Genomic DNA, 16,164 nt, shown 5'->3' with positions numbered 1-16,164 from the left:
GCCATTTGAAGCCAGATGAAAGATCCTAATGACTCTCCAGAAATGTCCATCTGGGCAATTTACCTTGTTCTTCCAGAGGAAGACACCATAAAGGAATATGATAATTTTCGAGTATTTTATTGGCATACTCTTTACTCATTAAAGGAAAAAAAAATCTATTATATGATTGTTGAGAATAACATCAGACTGTATAGGTCAAAAATTGACTGACATCACTCTGGACAAGCATTATTGAGACACACAAAGGAGCTGTTGTGCCTTTAAGCTTATGGTACATTGCAATGCAGTAAATGAAAAGCCACTATTATGAGGGGATGTTTATGTCAGTGTCTGAAACAAATCTTCTTTCTACTAGAATAATGCTGTCTTAAATTGTTAACTGTTGATCAGATAAACAACATGTGATAAAGATCCTATAATCTCTTTTCATAAAATTCATTTTAACCCTTTAATGGCTTTATATATTAAATTATGACGTTATTGAGCCCTGCGAAGGCTTTTAGTAGCTCTAAATAATATCATAACAGAGCTCTTATTTAAGCAGTAATGCAAAAAATCATGATTAAATTTTAAATAACATAAAGATTAAATGCTAAAATTTTCACAAGACATAATATATCAGTCACCACCAAGAACTTGTCACAACCTCCAATCCTCTTCACCAAGAAAGCCTATTTGTAGGGCTTGGTGTAAGAAGGAACTAATTTGATTTCCATGGTCAGCCTGCAAATTTAACAGATGTTTTATGCAGTGCAGGATATGCAGAACCTCTATGGCACTGTATTACCAAGACCAAGGTGATGCTATTTCACAAATGCAGCTTGCACAAGATATACTCCTAGTGGTCCTTCAGTCTTTAGACAGGACACGTGGAAAGCAGAATGGTCCCAACATCATTTCAATCCTTCGACCTTTTCAGTAAGTAGCTAAAACAAATGGCCTTTGGATGAGGGGAACATTTAATGCTGCACTGTTGATCTCCTCTCCTAAGCCTCAGAGATGAAGTTTTAAATAATTTACTACTTGCTGATTATCTGAATCAAGCGACAAGAAGACACCGGACATGTTTATGAAGTCAGAACAGATGGGTGAAGAGTCCCTCCTTCAAAGAACCCATCTCTCAGCAGGACTTAACAGGTACAATCCCTGCTAACCAGATCAGCCTTTGCTCCTTGCCAGAGAGACATCATTGCTCTTGGCTGGGACAAAACTATAGTTCTCCTGAACAACATAATTTCTGTGAGAGTCCATCTCCTTTATGCTGCACAGATACTCGAGCAAGACTGGAAGGAAATGGCCCAGGCACTAATGTGAGGAGAGGGAGCTGGGCACTGTCTGGGGACAGGTCCTCACGCCACAGGAGGCATTCCCTGCTCAGGGGAGAAGAGAAAGCCTGAACTAAATAACATTCGCTTGTAAGGCAATCTTAATGCAGAGAGCTCTGAAGAAGCTGGAGGAAAGAGAAATAGTTAAAAATCTAACTCTGCCAAAGTGCTTTATGTGTAGGCCTAAATTGTAAGGCTACAAGCCAACATACAATGTACTCAACACCTTTATCTTAACGACTTCATGACAGAAATTCCATTCAGCACCAAACTCAGGAGAACCTCAGAGAAGACCCTTGCTTCTTCTCTGCAAGAGACAATTCAATAACTTGCTGATAAGTAAATATACAACTGTGGAAACATACAAACAGAAATGAGCATTTTGTAATTTTTATGCAAGTCTGAGTGGGAAGGCCACAAATATAAATAATATCAAAATGGATTTATGGAGTTATATATTCAGAAAGGTGTTAATAAAAGGAAAGACATGACACGGTCACAGGCAGGAAAATATACTGAAGCACACTGAATTTAGTAGGAATTTGTCTACTGAGTTACTGGAATTTGCTTAAGTTACCACAGTTGAGCGATTTATTCTGGAAAGTAACTCTGTTCTGGTATGTGTTTTTTTTAAACTCAAATTGGAAGATTTTTTTGACTGAAGACTGCACATTTTATTTACTCTTATTTATAATGTTTATTTCCATTAAACCTTACCAATATCTTGTTTTGTTTAAGGCAACAACCTGGATCTTGAAAAGAAAGAATGAATAAGGTTTGTAACCATTCAAAAAGCTGAAACTTGAGGTACTCAATCCCTGACAGCTTTTACAGATAATAGTAGTATCTTTCTGTCATATACTATACTATCAAGGCATGACGGGGTCCTGTGGCCATTAGTCACTGATACAGCAATAGGGCTTGAACTACTTAATATTGGAGTCAATAAATACCTTTTTAACCATTAAACTCGACAGTAAAGCTCTTCTGAGCTGAACAAAGCAGAGCAGCTTTCCAGCTGCAGCAAGGCCTTAAGGCAGCACTGTGGTGTAACAATGGATGCAGAGCAGTACTGCATCTTGCAGCTCTCACACAAACCAGTTTGTCCTGTGGGAAGATGATGCATTAACTGGGCCTCTGTGAAAGAAGATGTGGTATCTGTCTTTTACTCTGAAAGCTCCTGTACCATTGTTACATAAGAAAAAGAAAGCCACATGAATCTAAAGATTTTTATCTGTCCCAACAGGAAATGAAAGTGACCAGGGTTAGAGTTAAATCCCAAGTGCACCAGCAAACAAGTGTCTGTACACAAAGGTGGTTGCTGCCTACCTTATACAAATGGCCTACACAAATAAACTTTGTATATCTGGAACATTACAATTTGTCCATTCTCCATAAATACTACATTTAGCATTAGTTACTGGTAAGGGGGTGCTACTATCAACTTTTTTGTTCCCATTATAGTAATGACAGTTCCCCACCCCCCAGCACTAAATCTGTGTCTAAATCTAAATAAAAATCTTCCTCCCCATCCTGATCGAATATCAGTCTTAATTTCTGTGTTCCTGTGTATACTATAGAGGCAGATATGATCCTGTTCCTTGATTTTCATATGGATGCCCAAATCCTTCTTCATTTTGTTTTTGATAAGCAAACAAAATATCATTCTAGATTACAGGCTGTAATTTTGAAAATTCCCAAATTCCCCTTCTAGGCTTCCACTAATGACAATCACAATATGTACATGTACAGTATTTTTTTTTTTTTTTACTATGAATGGGTGCCTTTTAGATACTAGTGTGTAATTTGTCCATAGACATTAACACTTTGTACCACAGTAAGAACCAGTAAAAATCACATATTTCAAAAGAATGCTTTTTTTCTTTTTTTTCCAGGTACACCAAATTGTTTCAAAAATTACATACATTTGGGATGGATACATAAATTTTATATGCGAATCTGCAGAAAGCTTCAGCCTCTTGAACTAGACAGCTTGAGTAAAGCTTCAAGGTTTCCCTGCGGATATTTTTGTCTTCTATACCAGAACAACAATCCTTGTGCTAAAAGTGATCCGCAAGCCCATGACAAAAGATGTGCCCTCTCCAGGAACTTCCTTCTTCCCCCTGCACCTTTCCCCGCCATTTAGTATATAGCACAAATCTAGGAACTTGAGCCATTCAGAAATAGTTTGTCCTCAGAAACCACCCCTTCTCCCAGAACAGCCCCAGGGGCCAGTACGTATATCCGTGGCAGTAACCTGCAACCAGTGAAAAAGAAGAAGATTTCAGGCACCCAAAATGTCATCCATCACCATCACTGTAAGCTAGGTGATGAATGGCAGGTGTGGCAGCAGCCAGCTCTGTCCCGGGCTGCGCGGAGACGGGCGCTGCTGGTACCGCTGTCACCCGCCGTCAGCCAGTGCCAGCTGAGTCTCCCAGCTGCCAGTTGCTGCCACGCAAGGCATAAAACATACACTCTGAACAATCACAGCAGCAGAGCCCAGCTTATAGGCTGCATTATTAATTAGTTTAATGATGCTCAGCCCTATTAGAAAGCACAAGATAATTGTATTTAATTTGTGCACGTTTTAATTATGGCCCAAGCAGTGCCAAATTTGATCAACGTATCATCTTTTCTGTTCTGCTCTGTAACCATTTTTGTATTAATTTGCATCCGAAACAGGAGGAGCTGCTAAACCCTACTGGGAATAGAGTTCTTTTTAGTTTTTAAACACTGCCATCTTTCACATCATGATGCTGTGCAAGACCTCTGCCTGCTGATAACAGTGTCATCTTTTCCTGTGGCCACAAATTAAAAGCAGGTTTACGACCACATGCTACTAGACCCTCTAGGGCCCCAGAGGAGGCAGCCAGAGAACAATTCATTCACTCATCCCTCCCCTTATCCATGATGGAAGTAGAAACAATTGCATCATTTAATTTACTATTGCAACGGGGATATGGCTCATTGGCCCCTCGTTGTTTTGAAGATGGATTTAATTAACCTCCTATGAATCTTGCCAATAAGCATGGCAGCATCAGTATGGAACTGGAAATGTTGAAAAATCAGTTGGAGAGATGGGTCATCAGTATTTCTCAAGCTAGCTCTGCTGAGAGGACTTACGACTACTACAGTGTTACGGCCCCAGCAGAAAGCTAAGGAACATACTGAGTTAATACACTACTGACTTACCTCTGGGAATCTAAGCTCAGGTTTGACTTAGACTACTGAGAAAAAGAGGTAATTGAATAATTCCTAATAGCCACATATATCTTTAATACAGAAGCCATTTGCGATCACTGGAAAATAAATAATTGCAATTAACTACACTGTTAAGTAAATATACAGTCCCTTGGGGAAGCAATCTGCATGCTTTTATAAGTCTGGCTACAATATGAAACTCATCATGATGTCTATGAGAGTAATTTATAATGAACATTTAGCAGGTGCCTCAGATGGGTTGCTGCAATTTACATTCATTAATAAAACTGTCCTTATTAGACCCCAAGTTTTATGCATTTTAATTTAATAAATCTTTATTACATGTTCATTTTACATTTGGTTTTGTTTCCAAGATGTCATAGAATCAGTTTAACTTGTAATGAAAGTTAAAATCTTTGAGACTAAGTTATTTACAACGACCTATTTGAAAAGAGAAAAAGAATCTAGCACCTTAAGCATTTCTGACTAGAATAAAAACATGATCTGAAGTTTGCAAGCTATTAAGAATAATTTATTTAATTAAATGAAGGTTTATCTTAAGAATAAAGCAATGTGATTTTTCTTTTTGTAAGGATGGCTTAGTATCACTTAACTAAAGGAAGAAGGGAACCCTGTTACAGTTTAAACTGATAGTCATTATGGAGCAAGGAACACATTAACTGAAAAATACAAGAAAGAAAAATTCCTTTCATAAAAGGGCTCTTTTCCATGATTTGCAGCACTTTCTTAGAAGCTCTTCTAACTATTTGAAGATTTAATAGGATGTTATGAAGTTTTGGTAGTCTTGGTTCAGTCAGATTTAGCCAAGCCTTCATTAATTTGTTGCTTTTGTAAGAAGGGATCTGTCTGTGACAGCATTTGCATACCTGTACCTCTTTATTTTGTCCTGCTGTAAAAGCTACAGGAAGAGTGCCTGTCTTTTCTCAGCACAATTAAGCATTCTTCAGTGCAGCAATCAGCCAGAAGACACATACCTTGTCTCAGAAATATGTAAGAGGCCTTTTTTGTCTGAGTCAGATTTTGAGCCATTTAGAGGCATTACTGCAATGTTTTACTGTGTGTGAAATGACACCTTTTTTGGTCTAAAAATATTTGTTAATCAGTTTCAGTTCTTGCAGAAGAAAAGATAAAAATTGGACTTACAAACATTGGTGTAAGCCTAGAATAGACAGAAATAGTTTTCTTAGCTGTCAACAATTTTCATTTCATCAGTTTTTCCAACCTTCCCAACTATATTCAACAAGTCATCACTAAAGAGCAATAAAGTTTGAGATCAGCATCAAAATATGCACAAAGCATCTGAAAACGTGTTTTTATTGCTGCGTGCATATTCAGTATCTGTTCTGGAACCACAAAATAGACTATGAAATGTGTACAACAGGCAAGTTTCTCTTGCAGATTTTGCAGCTGTAAGGAGAATAAAATAAAATCATCTAGTTATATGCATAAACCCCGAAGACTGAAACATAGTTGTGAAGTTACACTTCATAATCCAAACTACTAATAACTTTACATCAGCAATTTTTGACTAGTTTTTCATATTCTATCAATAAAAAAGAACACTTTTCCATACACTTTTTGTTTTAAGACCTAATTTCAATATTTGTTAAATAAGAACTAGTGGAGAAGTGTAGACATACAGCTGTTCTCCATATCCCATCCAGCAAATGGAGAGATGGGGTGGAGCTGTGGAACTGGGAGCAAAACCTTTAGAGGGATGAAGAAAAAAGGAACAAGTGAGCTAGAGAGAAGATTGGGTGGGCACAGCCACAAGCAAAATAAATGTCTTGAGAGAAGCAAAGTGTATTTTTCATGGCCCTAAAGGCAGAAAAATATACCAATTCAGGACTGGGGCAAGAAAGCACCTAGGTAAACAGTGATGGTTGAGGGCTGAGATGGGGAATCCTTACCCAGGCAGCTGACTCAACATACAGATGATGTTTGCAGGCTCTTGCACTTTCTAGTTGTGAGCTCACTGCCATATCTGATCCAGTTGCTGGGAAGATTCCTTCCTTGTGTCATTTCTCAAGCTGTCATTCTCTGAGGTGCTTCAGATGTCATCTGTTCACCTTCTTCTGCTTTCTGCTAGCAATTGCCCATTTCTCATATGAGCCAAGACTTTCTGCAATTGCAGCACCAAATCACTGCGTAGTTATTCAGTTTCCCATTCTGTTGCATGTTGCAGTGGGAGAAATCATAATTAAAGCAGGGAAAAGAAAGACTTTCATCTTTTTCATATTTTGTGGCTAAGGATTTTTTGGATAAAGGGGCTTCTTCATGCCTTAAAATGGTTTTACTTATGCCCAGCACCAGACAGCTGTGATGCTGATTGCACACTTGAGATGTATTTTCATTTTTCCATTGAAAAAGGATCCACCTGAAAAGTTTGAGAAGTCTCAGCTGTTCACATAAACCAGATGCAAGGTTACTACAATGTATAGGTGATACCCTGCTATTTAGGAATGATTTGGGACACCATGAACATTCTGGGCTGCATCAGGAGGAGTGTTGCCAGCAGGCTGAGGGGGGTGATCCTTCCCTCTGCTCAGCAATGGTGAGGCCACTTCTGGAGCACTGTGTCCAGTTCTGGGTTCCCCAGCACACAAGGCACGTGGACATACTCGAGAGAGTCCAGAACAAGCCCACAAAGATGATGAAGGGACTGAAGCATCCCTCATATGAGGAAGGGCTGAGATACCTGGAACTGCTCATCCTAGAAAAGAGAAGGCTCAGGGGTACCTTATCAATGGTCTGAATACCTGATGGGAGGGAATGGATAAGATGGAGTCAGGCTCATTTCAGTGGTGCCCAGTGACAGGACAAGAGGCAATGAGCACACACTGGAACACAGGAGGTTCTCTCTGAACATGTGAAAACACGTTTCAACTGTGATGGGGACCCAGTACTGGTATAGGATGACCTGAGAGTCTGCATTTTTGAGCATATTCAGACCCCAACTAGACATGGTCCAGAACAACCTGCTCTAGGTGACCTGGCTTGAGCAGGGGGTTGGACTAGATCTTAAGAGGTCCCTCCCATTGTAAACAATTTGCGGTTCTTTGCTTAGAGCTGTTTGAAGGTCCAGCCCGTTTGAAGATACAAGGAAGGTCTGGACCAGCACTAGTAGTCAGGTTCATAGTCTGATTGGAAGAGCAGGACCAACATAGTCATTTTTAACCATAATTCAAGACTCATGAACTTGAAAGAGCACATTTGCTAGCATGGGTTTCCAGAACATATTCACTTCCATTTCTGAAAATGCCTTTTAGTTCCTCAGTTACAGATTTGAAACATCAGCTATTCTAAAAATATTCTATAAATATTCTAAAATGCCTAAAGTAATAAGTATCATTATCATATGGATTTACTAAAGAAAAAGGTTTCTAAATTTTTGCTTCAATTTATTAAATTGCTTAAGAATATATAAACAGAGTTATAGCTGGATGAAATGCCATATGCAAAGTTTGTTTTCTGAAATTAAATAAATTGTATTAAAGAGAACAATATTCCAAAGATATAGAACATGATATAAAAATACTTTAGTGCTTCTGATACCATGTTATGCTGTCCACTGCCATACTACAGATGGTTCACGTATCCTGCACTGAAGAATTCAGCAAGACCTACAAGAGTTTACCACTTGGGTATAGCTGAGATCCTGTATGTAGATGTATAGACATCTGACTTTCATTACTGCCTAGAAGATATAACGTCTAATCTGGATTTTGAAAGGGAGGCAGAATTGTCCATGCCCACAACTAACTAGATGCTGTATGAACTTATTTCATAATGCTATGTCAATATTTTTAATATAATCACATTACTATTTTTTTCCTGAATGCTCACTTGTCAAAGCAAAAAAAAAAAAAAAGCTTTAAAAAACAGACTGCTCTGTTTATAACAATAAGAATGTACAAATGCACATGCACTTTTCCTGATGTACTCAAAGCATCTTCTGCATGTAACACCCAATTAAAAAGAATATACACACAGATATTGTGTAGGCCAGAATTTGGAAAAATCCTAGTTATAGCACAAAACTCAAGACTTGGTAATGAAACAAGTGCAACCTGAAATGCTCTTTCAGGTCTGAGTAAGATCTAAATCAATAAAAAGGTGATCATCGGATTTTTTTGAACATTTGTTCAAAACAGAGATACGCCTTACAGTAGGGGGGCAATGTTTTGTAGATGAATACATCACAACCAGTAATACTCCACAGTCTCTCAAACTTTCATTGGTAGAAGTAAACCTGGTAAAGAGATATAATGCTACCACTGTCTTTTTCAAAACTAAAGACTGTATTGTGCCAAGACTGTACAATCAAATTAAAATTATATGATTTGTTGTAGCATCAGCAATATGGTATGAGCTTAAAAAGTCATGTTAGAATGAAGTCTTTCCAATTTTACTAGATAATACAACAACAAATGGTCAGAGGTGGCAGAGAGGCACAACGCAAGTGAATGATGGAATTAGATATGCAACTTCTCTATGAGCACTTATTACCTTTTAAGAAAACATTTAATCATCAATTCCAGCTATGTCTTATCAAATGGCTGCTTGACAGAAGTATAGAAAGTAAGTATCTTGTTGAATGTAACCCATTAAGTAGATAGAGTGGGTGTACAAGCATGAATACCTAGTTTTAAGATGAGGACTTTGCTTCTTATTCTGTAGGCTGAGCCTGAAAGCTTTTGTAGGCCAGGATGACTGGAGCTCCAAAACAGCATTTCTATTGCTGTCTTCATAAATTTTCATATATGTTATATTTTCTCACTCTCCAGCTATGAAGTTACTATCAACCCCAACAAAATATCTTTTACTGAGGGAAGAATGAAAACTTCTTTTTCTTGATACAAGTAAAGGCTACGGTTTGCCTTGAGCAAATGGATATTATGATTAATATGACTTTCTCCTAAAGACCTGATGTTTGCATACTGAACCTTATATTCCTGATTGTAATTACTGGAATTGGGAAGCACACAGTTATCCTTATTCTTTTCTTGGGAGTACAAAGAACTTTATGAGACTTTTGAATTAGCAGTCTTTGCCAGAAACAGTTTCATATTCCCAAACTGTCAAAATAAACCCAGTTTACTAAGCCTGACTATACTGTCATAAGATGGACAAATAGGATTAGGAAGACGTATAGGCAAGAGTTTCAGTGGATAACTGTTTTTATTTGTTTGTTGTTGTTTTGTTGGGTTTTTTTTTGTTTGTTTTGTTTTAAATACAGAAGTAGAGTAATTCTCAAAGATTAATAAAGACTGCTATTGTGGCCAACTGACAGCAAAAATACTCTTCCTAGTGGCAGACCCACCTAACACTTGAAAAGTGATTTAAATAAAACAACTCTGGTAAACTCTCTCTCACCAAGTTAGAAGGAATAGAAGGAGAAATATCTCTACCAACAGCCTGGCCAAAGCTGTCATCTGCGATGCTCTTGGCTGTTGCAGTGAAATAGTGACAGGAGTTATCTCCTGAATGATGTTCTGCATAAACTGCCAAGTTTCAGCAAGTGGGCAGGCTAGTAAGAATGAGAACTCTCTCCTTTTTAAACATCTGCTCTAACAAAGGGGAAAGGGCACCTCTGCATGTTAAAGACACAAAATGACAGCCCGTGTGGGATACCAGTGTGTAGGCAGCCCCACAAATTTACCAACGGGGTTCAAGACCCTCCCACTTGCACTTCCATAGATCTATGTGAATTAAGAGGCAAGGAGAGATTAATAGGACCAATTCTGCTTCCACATTTATGCTAGTAAGTGTTTGTAGCACTCACAGAAAATAGTAGATGCTAATCAGTTATTTCAATTAAAAAAATACATATGCATATAAAAATGCTAAAAGAGGAGATTTGAATGGCCTTGGCAGCGTGAAGCCTTGTGCCATCTACAGCGGTCACAGGTGATAAGCTGCTTGATCTCAGGGACTGACAGAAGAGAATTAACTTACTGCTTGCAGTTAGACATTTTATTTCATTCACCTATAGTAATTTAATCTCCTTATTTTCTCACATCATCAAAAAGAATCCATCCTCCTCAATTCTTAGTAATAAAATACCTCATTTATCCCTCCACAAACATTAGTTCCCTCTTTACCCTTAATGTGCTTTAGAGATTTTAGTATCCTAATTTTATGAAGCTGATAGACAACCAGCCTTGCTTCATCTTAGAACCGCCTAATATTTACCCTATTACACTTTTTGAAGAACCAAAACACTAACTCATGATTTTTATGTTTCCAGAATATTCTTCAACGTCAGCCTGGAGTACACCTTGTTGCTGCTGGAGATTTCTTTCAAGTCAAGCCTCATCAAGCCTCCTTGCAATTCAGTTTTAGAAGATAATTTCTCAACAACAGAAAAACTACCTTTGTCACATGCACTGCTGCAAATTTGCATTGTATTTCTGATAACCACTGTCTTACAATGGCCTATCTGTATTATGTTTAAAACACAAGGAGAGCAAAACTTCCAGAAAAATTACAGGAGAACCATCATCTACATACAGAAACAAAAAAAAATCATGTTTCTATGAAATGCTGTGACAATGCCTGCGTTAGAGACACTAACAAGCTGATTTAAGCTAGAATGCGGTCAGATATAAAAGGTTACAGTAATTTTGCATATGTTTGTCCTGGTTCCAGTTAGGACAGAGTTAATTTTCCCTCATAGCAGCTGGTAGGGTGCTATGTTTTGGATTAGGATGAGAAGAGCGCTGATAACATGCTGATGTTTTAATTGTTGCAGAGCAGTCTTTACACCAGGCCAAGGACTTTTCGGCTTCTCGCTCTGTCCTGCCAGCGAGCAGGCTGGGGGTGCAGCAGGAGCTGGGAGGGGACAGACCCAGGACAGCTGACCCAAACTGGCCAAAGGGGTATTCCATACCATCTGACGTCATGCTAAACAATATATAGGGGTGGCTGGCCGGGGTGGGGGGGCCGGCTGCTCGGGGATAGGCTGGGCATCGGTCAGCGGGTGCTGAGCAATTGCATTGTGCATCACTTGTTTTCTTAGACATTATTATTATTAATACTATTATCATTATCACTATTATTATTATTATTGTTATTATTACATTCCTGTCTTAATAAACTGTCTTTATCTCAACTCACCGGCTTCACTTTCCCGTTTCTCTCCCCCATCCCAGAGAGGGAGGGGGGAGGGTGAGCGAACGGCTGTGTGGTGTTTAGCTGCCAGCCGGGTTAAACCACAACAATGTTGTAAACACAGCCAGAACAAGCTGGTAAGATAAGTGCTAGAAAACACCTGGAAGCAGTGGGTAAGTAACTAGAATGCTCTATCTCATCCAAGAGATCTAGCAATAAAAAAAAAATCAATAGGCAAATATTTGAATTTAAACATCAGTAAAATACTAAAACTTGGTCAACTTTATAAGTGTAGGATTAACTAAATTTAGAAAAAAAATCATAAAAAATCAGAAAAAAAATAAAGTCTTTGTGCATGCATACCTTAAAAGGATTAAAACCTGAGGAAAAATAAATCTTTCTTTTGTATATATTGCATTGCTAAAGGAATTTCCTTCTTACTAGGCTTATTTTTGGAAATGCTTAGAGCACGAAAGATGATGAGCTGAGGATGTTTAGCACTAAAAGAATGCAATGCCAGCATGACATATGACAAGCAGCAGTGCAAGAGTGTAGTTTGTTGGTCTGAATTGATCTACAATTGATCTTCAAAAAAGTGGTACTTTCCAAGAGGCTTGACTACAAACAAAAGATTTTCTGGATGTTTTCCAGTAACAAAGTAGTAGCGTTTATCAGCTCTGTCTGTCCTTAGGCAGAGGGATGAACCTCACAGTTCAGCCATGTGTAAGGATCAGGCCCCCAGACAATATGACCAGAGCACACTGGGAACTGGTTCAGCACATCTACTAGGAAGATGCACTCATGCTACCTCAGCACTGCTTGGCCAATGATAATGTTGCTAGTGCTTTAGACATATGACTTAGGATGAAAAGAACGTCCCAGCAGCGTCAGACAGACATTCGTAAGCTGAACACGCAGACAGACTAGAGCATTCCCCGTTTCTTGCCATGCAGCTCCCGTCTGTGTCAACCTGAGAAAACCCCGTAGGAGACCCTCCAAGAGGTTTAAAATGCACATTGACAGGAGCCGGGAAAGTCCATATGCTTGACGTTGAGCAGGACTTAATCTCCTCAAACACACCTTCGGCCAGAAACTTCTTCCCCAGAAAACTTGACTAAAATTCAACTTTCTCATTATCCTGTTTCAGAATGAGGACAACTTTGAAATGCTTTAATATGCTGAGCTGTAGGTAGTTCCCTGAACACCATCATACCAAGCAACAAATTATGCTCAAGCTATAATTCAAATATACTGTAAAACAATTGTATTTGCTATGCCTGTTATGCTACTGACATCCTATTTCTTTCTTGCTGGTTTATCCCTCTGGACAACACACTTGTTAATGTGCATATGGATCTCAGAATTGCCAGAAGCCTTTACCTGTTTTATTGATCCCCCCTAGATTACTCCAACAACAGTAAAGCAGATTTTCCTAGCAAGGAAATCAATGACTTTAGATTAAGGTTTCCATAAAATATTTAATAAATTATATATTAATGATTTATTGTCTATTAATTGTGAATTAACACATGCAACATTTTTAGCACCTGATTTAGCACACAGTCTTCCAGTGTCTGGACTCCACAGCTCCCAGATTCTCCCTTTCAATGGCTTAAGAGAGAAATTCTTTAGAAATATACTTCATTCTTTGTGTTTGGTATAGGCACAGTCTACGTTTCCACAACACATCTATCAATGCATCTTCCAGTGTCCGAGTGTTCAGCACACTGTGGTCTCAAGAGGGAATTCAAATGGTCAAAAAGAAAAGCAGAGATAAATTTAGTAATATATACACAAATATGATAGCTCAATGGATTAACCCTTAAAATTCCTAGCATTAACTCCACTGCTGATAGTCAAATAGCTGTTTCATATCAGCAGTTTGCACAGGCACACATTTAAAATGACAGAAGGGGCCAGGAAAACGATCCATCTATGCACAGCCACAGGCTAACACTTTGGCTTGCACTAAGCATTACATAAGGCTAACCCTAACCTTTGCCAAGTTTTGTAACCCATCTAAACATTAGGAAACACTTTTTTACTGTGCGGATGATGGAACACTGGAACAAGTTGCCCACAGAGGTTGTGGAGTCTTGTCCTTGGAGATCTTCAAAAACTGCCTGGACGTGGTCCAGGGCAACCTGCTCTGGGTGTCCCTGCTTGAGCAGTGGTTGGACCAGATGGACCCAGAGGTGCCTCCAACCTTAACCGTGATTGACATTAACCTGTGATTCCGTAATTCTATGGCCTTGCTCAAGGCACTGCGCCCTCTGTTGACTTTGGAAAAATGGCACAGCTGAGAAGCACCATTCGTAAACTAGTTTGTAAATTGATTTGGGATTGCATATTATATACAATCAAACCATTAGGTCCTATCTGGTACAATACCTGCTAGAGGTGGTATGTAACTCCAAGCTTCCAAATTATAATTTAGAAACTGATCTGTCTCATCGGTGCCCAGACTTTATTGTCAAAACAGTGTGCTACACACTTACTATTGATTCATTCGTGACTGTTCTGGTGTCAAGATGCTGCCAAAGACATTCGGCTTGTACCACCACTTTTGTGTAGTAAACTGCACGAGCCATAGATTTCTTAAATCTTTTGTATCTTCTGACATACCGGTGTATAAACTGTACCAAATGCAGACTTAATGTGACTTTAATTGCATACGTATATGTAGAAGTGGAAGTTTCTAGACCAACTTTAATTATGTTTAACTGATGTTGCAATTGGTCTCTCATTATATGATCATCTAGCTGGATCAAGTTCTGTTTCACGGGGTATGCTACTTCTCAACAGAAAATGTGTATTACTCTAACATTTTTTGAACTCACGCTTGCATACATTTTATCTAGGAAGAACGGGTAAGTGAGTCTCATTCATCTTCAAATCACACCTTTTATATAACCTTGTGTACTCGTGTATAACAACATTAATTGACGTTGGTGCAGCATTCGTAAGATGAAAAGTGCAGTGTCAGGATTCTAAATCTCCTGTACCCTTACCACCTTACCATTGTGCAATACACTCCGTATGCATTATATGTGGTTAGTGATGTTATTCTGTTAGGAGCAGACTGCTTTGAAGCTCACAAATACAAAAGTAGAGGTCTTAATTTATTGTTAATAAAGAAAGCATTCTCTGCAGGTTCAGTCCTGCAAACTGCGAGGCACTAAGTTCGGAAAAACTTACAGTGCTCTTTGTCAATGCAGGTTGTAAAAGATAGTTCTGCAGGACCATGATTGATAGAGATGTTCTCAGACTACACATTCTCAATAATACTGCACTACTAGTGAATTAAAAAACCAAACATTTCAAAACCAAGTTGCCTATAACATTGATGATAACTATGGGAACAACAGCGTTGGAGGGCAGGATTTAGTCTTTATTATATGTTCATCATATGAAGCTGCATATTCTGAATCAGTGACTTGAATTCGTGTTCACTTATGCTTTAAGTTTGTTGGTTAAATGACTACAATGTATAAAGGATTCTGAGAAGGAAGTTATTAGCTACATATACTGTGCTGTAATGTCAAACTCGTATTTTTCAAGAGATGAAGGACTAATCATCATGTAAGAAGTAAGAACTGTAGTGTACCTGTATGAAAGGAATCCAGCCTTTGACATACAGGCTGCTTACTTACTTCCTGCTACTTGATTTACAAAATAAAAGCTTTTGGTTTAGAAGATACATGCCTATCCCCAAGGACACCAAAAAGACACTGCAGCTACTGTGAGAACTAAAGTGGGAAATCCATGAGATTAAACTGGTTTTCAACCTGGATATTATTTTTGACCCTAAGCTACCTGGAGCAGAGCTTTAGCGGTGAGGTCAAGGTAATCTCAACTCATGATGAAAAAGGTTTACTATATTCTCTTTGCCTTTATACAAATCTTCCACTCACCCTTCCACACTCAGATGTTACTGTCACAAAGGTTTACACCAAGGTCTGCTCTTATTTTTGAAGTGTTGAATTCTATTACAGAAATTTAGGAAATTTCTCAATTTTTCCCCCACCAATTACAGTAAAAGATTGTGAGATTCACTGTGAGCTCCAAATGCATGACAAAAGTCACAAACATACAATACAAATGTGGTATCCATTTCTGAAGCTAAAAGAGATTTCAAAGATGCCTATCAATGAAAGAGACTCTTCTATGCAATGTGAAGACTCCGGGTCTCATCTTAGCTGGGTAGCCATGTTTTTCCCTTGTCTATACACAGGACCAAGAACAGGTAGTATGGACTCTGTAGCCCATTTGCATTTACATCTCGCTCTGCATGTAATAATCACTTTACACACCACTACTTAGAAAAAATGCTGACGTTAACTATGTTCTTCTCAATTTCCTCAGCAGTTTCCCAGCACAGTCATTTCTAGTTACCTGTCAGATGTTCTTGTTGACAGTATTCTTAGCCAAGCTTGATGTTAACATTAAGATTAGTTCAAGTCACTTTTAACATTTCCACAAAAATGAAAATGAAAAACGAAAG

General features: G+C 38.4%; 1 protein-coding gene and 1 long non-coding RNA gene across 8 annotated transcripts in view; both read right to left on the bottom strand.

Moving 5' to 3' along the window:
• The window catches only part of INPP5A (inositol polyphosphate-5-phosphatase A), a 253,590-nt gene that overhangs the window by 60,191 nt on the left and 177,235 nt on the right, over positions 1–16,164 (bottom strand). The window lies entirely within an intron of this gene.
• On the bottom strand, positions 3,130–16,164 carry LOC310902419. The gene is made up of 2 exons (XR_014586716.1): positions 6,458–16,164; positions 3,130–6,254 (listed from the first exon to the last, which is right to left on the bottom strand). It is a non-coding gene; the product is annotated as an uncharacterized lncRNA (long non-coding RNA).

This window comes from Anser anser, assembly GCF_964211835.1.
Source record: "Anser anser genome assembly, chromosome: 7".
NCBI lineage: Eukaryota > Metazoa > Chordata > Aves > Anseriformes > Anatidae > Anser > Anser anser.
This window is presented reverse-complemented; position numbering and strand designations above follow the sequence as displayed.